The 5116-nt window shown below is 48.1% G+C and overlaps 1 pseudogene; it reads right to left on the bottom strand.

The window, feature by feature from the left end:
- LOC123097217 (uncharacterized) overlaps nt 1-2009 on the bottom strand; it is a 12435-nt pseudogene extending 10426 nt beyond the window's left edge.
- Nucleotides 2010-5116: the final 3107 nt, after the last annotated feature.

The following is a 5116-nucleotide window of genomic DNA, read 5'->3' as shown; positions in this document are numbered from 1 at the left end:
GCGCGCCCAATATTATTGTGGGCAAACCGTTTACGTTCCCGAGCTGGGCGATGTGGTAATAACCGAGGAGGATATAATGCAGGCTGAAATGCTCAAGATCATTGTTGGACAACTCCTCGAGATCGAGCCCATGTCTCCGCTTAGAGAGGAGGAAATAAAACGGAAATATGTCCGGGGCCAACCTTTGGTCGAGCCCGAGGAGGTCAAGAACCTCCCAACGAGAATGTATGAATTGCATGATTGGTACATGAAAATTACCAAGATTTCCAATCGAGAGTCCCTCATGGTGCAAGTCGAGGAAGATCATTACTTCAATAAGAAAGCTCTGTCCGTTGAGTATTCAGAACTATTTCAGTTATTCAATCAAGATGCACTCGACAAATCTATCGTCAGTTGCTATTGTCTGTAAGTGATTTCTTTCTGTAATTTAAGTCTCAAGCTAGATCTAGTGCTCATTGATTGATCATTAATTACCTGTAATTATATATCCTCACTATATATGCTTTTCTGTGGTATTATGCAGGATGAAGATGTATGAAATGAAAAAAGCTGGACGCTATGGCATTGGGTTCATTGAACCAAATACCGTTAATGAATACACATGGAAATTGGAATGGTGTAGACAAGATGTAGAGAAATGCATGCTAGAGTTCTTGAAGCGCCTCAATAGCAATGAAGATATACTACTTCCTTACAACTTCGAGTGAGTCACACTGTCTTGTACTACAAATTCTGTTTTTGCTTACTAGCTAGATGTTAATAAGTGTATAGGGTTTAGGGTTATAGTTGATTAGTGTTATGCACATGTCCGCTTAATTTATACATGCAAACGTATGCGCATGCAGTTTCCACTGGATCTTGTTAGACATTAAAGTTGACGAAGGAAAAGTTGAAGTACTGGACTCACTACTTAAAAAAGATAGTGACTACAGCATCGTGAAGGGGATAGTCAACAGGTAATTTCAATCATTATTAACTATATCTTGGCCTATTTAGTTTGTCATTTCCTGATATGAACTATTTTTAATAACCCCTTTATTAATTTCTTTGCCGGCGGGCAGGGCTTGGGCAAAGTACATCAAGGTGACTCCAGGAAAATGGCAACAAAAGCTATGTTGGTATCGACCCAAGGTAAGTAATTAAGTAGTACTGGCTAGCTAGCTACCATCTCTTTAATTCTTGTTTTAATACCATTAATTAATTAACATGCATGATTAATTATTATCTGATTAAATTCTATTCTCGTAAAGGCCCTGAAGCAAGCGCAGGGGACTGAAGTGTGTGCATACTACGTTTGCGAGAACATTCGCATGATGGCGTCCGAAAGGAGCAGATCTGATAGACAGGACTGGATACGTTTGCCAGAACACCATTCACAAATCATACATGATTGTCGATATCTAGTCACACAACTAATACACATGCATATTGATCTCCTTCTTAACAGTTCAAAGAGGTGCGGGGGCCTTTAGTCTCCACTCTTTAGTGCCGGTTGCAGAACTGGCACTAAAGGCCCTTACGAACCGGCGCTAAAACCCGGTTCTGCACTAGTGGGTGATGGTCCTCCTGAAGATCCTGCAGATGGTCCACACCTCCTGCATTTTCAGGTCGTATGCGCACACGTTAGAGTGTCAATGTTACACTTACAGCACATCACACGTGCCCCGGACCGTGACCTTGTGTGGAATGGAATGCACGCGTGGACCACTTACGGCTTCCTGCACGCTTGGGGAGGCGTCTTGGTCATGTAAAGAAAATGCACTTGATCACACACGGGAGAGGAGCTTACTGGGGAGATCCCATGAGTCATGTTTGTAGATATCCATCTCCCGGATGACCTCGATGCTGAGCGACTTCCCGGCCACCTTCCGCCGGAGGTAGAAGGTGACGAGTTCCTCGTCGGTGGGGTGGAACCGGTATACCGGCAGCACCACGTCGTCCTCTTCCTCCTCGTCTCCAGAGCCGCCGAGCACCACCTTCTCGTCGCTGATCAACATCTCCATCTCCATGGCCCTCATCTCCGCCTTGGCTACTGTTGGCGTAGGTCCAGACTCATCTGGGCCGACTACTTCCCGGCCCTACACAGCTGCAATCTGATTTGATCGATTACAGGAGCAAAGTACAACTATTTATAAGAGAAAGGTGTGCCTGCTGCTCCCGGGTGTAGGTGCACTTGGATAAACAGTAAATTCAGAATAAAAAAATACGTAACAAAATAAAAAAAATTCTAAATTCGACGACGCGCTAGAACTGATGCTGTCAAATGAGGAACTGACATGCAGGACCCGCACCACAGGGAAGTGAGGGCCTAGTCAGCAGAACTTCGCTGGCAGAGCTTTCTTTTTTCTCTTTTGATTTCTCTTGAATCTGATCTACTTAATGTGTGAAGCATGTGCGTTTGTAAACATAGTATGAGGGGTGTGTGTGTGTAACATAGTAGGAGTGATATATAAATATTTGTCCCAGGCGTCTGTTTAATTCCATGACCATCAGTCATGTGTGACCATTCTTGTCACTTGTTCTGGTCACTCAGATATGCACATGTAACTTAATGTTACTGATTCAACAGAAAAAAAAATTAAAAAAATCGATAGTGTGGTTTTATTGTGTGCTTGTTCCAGTTAGTGTTTGATGTGTTCCTGAAAATTTTCATACAAAAATGAAAATTATGCTTGAAGCCGAAAAATTGGCGCTTGGTTCTTTTTAGCACACGTCTCACTACTTGTGTTTTCCCATAAACTTTAAGGCGAACGGCCACCAGCAGCGCTTGAAGGAACAGCTCCTTCACTAAGCAGCGAATGCGCCAGTTCGACCCAGCCCGACCCGACCTAGCAATCAACGGCCGTTAACGGCGTGCCATCCCCCGTTGGCTCGTGAGGGGTTTGCCACGTGAAACCGTGCTAAAAAAAAGTTCAGTGTTTTTTGTCATTGTAAAATAAATTTCAGTGCGGTGAAATTGCAACGTTTTGAAAAGTTGTGCGTAGACGAGTACTTTCCGTCGGAGTCACGGACGTGGATCGATTCTTGGCTTGGAGACGCATGTTGAAAACTAGCTAGTCGAAGCTAGCAATCAGCGGGCTGTACAAACACGTACACGCGCGTATGTACCAAGTCGCCGGAAACACAGACGCGAAAACACACGAAGATCACGGCGACGTAGGGGAGCAGCTGGGCGGCGGCGGCGCCGTTGGCTGTGGGGCGGCGCGGCGGCGTGATCTGGCGTCACCTGCTCGGCTCAGATCCGGGCCCTTCGGGCCCCATCTGGGCCTGGGTGGGCCGGCGGCGGGGATGGTCTCCGGTGTGGCTTCCGGGAGGCGAGGGAGACGCGACGAGCGGCTGGGGGTGCTGGCGGCGCCGACGCCGGCCTGCTGCATCGTGGCCGGCGGGGCTTAACGGGCCTGCTTCGGGCCTGGCTGGGCCAGGGGTGGCCCGGCATGCCCCGCTGCCGTGTCCGGACGGCGCGACGGTGCCAGAGGCACGGGCCTCCCGCACGACGGCGGTGGAGGTGGACCCTCCCGCTCGGCTTCGGGGTTGCTGCTCCCATCGTGGTGTGCTTCTCTCCGGTCCTCTTGGCCTTGTGGTGGTGTTCGTACTGAGGCGGCGTGGGTGGCGGCGCATCTACGTTGGTGCTTGGTGGTGGGCGACGGTTTGGCAGGTCGGCTCCGTCCGGTTGGGCGGTTGGGTTTGGAGTGCAGGAGAAATCCTTGCCGGCTTTGGCCCCGATGCAGTGACACCTGCGGGTGCCACTATTCCTTCCTGGAGGGTGTCGATGGTATCCATCCCCAACCTCCCTCCGCGCGTCTGGGGAAACCCTAGGACTCGTCCGGGCAGCAGCGTCGTCGACGTCGCATCCCTTCTTGGAGGTGTTGCTTGGTACGCGGCGGTTCGGAGCCTCGGCTGTGGTGGTTTGTATCCGGTGGGCGCTGCAGTGGCGGGTCATCCGCGCTTTGCCAAGCTGCCGTGGTTGGCATTTGTTTCTTCTTCTTTATCTTTTGGCTTGTTGTGCTTCTCGCCACAGAGAACTTTATACTCAGTGTTGGTTGTTTTGGAATACAAAATAGGAGAAATCCTTTTTCGGTAAATGGACAGATCAAATGCTTGGTGGTTGCGGAACAGACCACCGAGGCTGCCGCAAGCGGAGGTATTGGCATTTCCACCGCCGTTTCTGGGATCCGGGGTGGTGGGTTTCTTTCCAAACTGGAAAAGAAGATGGGTTTTTTTTTTCTTGATCGATTTGTGCTCTGTGTTTGGCATCATGTGTCTTGCTATAAAAGCTTTTATGCAAAACTGGTTCAGGCTTCAACCACGTCACGTGTACTACTACTGTTTTCTAGAGAAAGATCACGTACACTACTTGTCTTGAGCACCAACGCATGGCATACGTCCTCAACATACAAACACCACCAAGCATAACAATCTCCCCGAATGTTGTAGTAGGAGTTCTTTTCTAGCAAAAACCCGTTTCATGTAAAAGCCCGGCCAGATCGAGCAACAGCTTTTTGTCTCCAAACAAGGGTTCCTTTCACAACAAAAGAGCAAAAAATGAAATAAGTGCTCACTTTCGTCAGCTATTAATCTCACCTCTAGTTTGCTGCACTGCCCTATACATGAAAATTGCTTCAAGAAAAAAAATTGTATGTGAATTAAGAACTCAGTTGTCTTGTTCATTATAGTTGAGTACAAATCCTCTCATATCTAGCTACTCAAATCAGTACAAAGTATCGTTCTCATCAGGAAGAAGATCGAACCTACAAGGTGTGTACACATATGACTCCCTCACTATGGATGGGGTAATAAATTGTTCCCCCCGTGAGGGGGAATGGTCACCCAAGTACTGGAGCACGTTGGTGCCCAAGAAGTAAGCGTAGACCCCACCATCACACAGAGAAGCCAAGAAAGAAATCTCCTTGTCTGGATGGTACCCTAGATGGTCCAACGAACAAGCCCAGTAGCGACTACTATGTGCGTCATCACCATCGCCTTCTCCTGCTGCAAGAGGAGTAACATCATGATCGTCGTCGGAGTCCCATTCATAGTATCCAAGCTCCGGTGATTTGGCATCCTCGTGATCTAACATCCAAGACTGGCTCATATGTTGCCGTTTTTTTTGTTTTTT

Source organism: Triticum aestivum, chromosome 4D (genome assembly GCF_018294505.1).
Source record: "Triticum aestivum cultivar Chinese Spring chromosome 4D, IWGSC CS RefSeq v2.1, whole genome shotgun sequence".
Classification (NCBI taxonomy): domain Eukaryota; kingdom Viridiplantae; phylum Streptophyta; class Magnoliopsida; order Poales; family Poaceae; genus Triticum; species Triticum aestivum.
The sequence above is the reverse complement of the archived record's forward strand: the minus strand, read 5'-3'. Positions and strand labels throughout refer to the sequence as shown.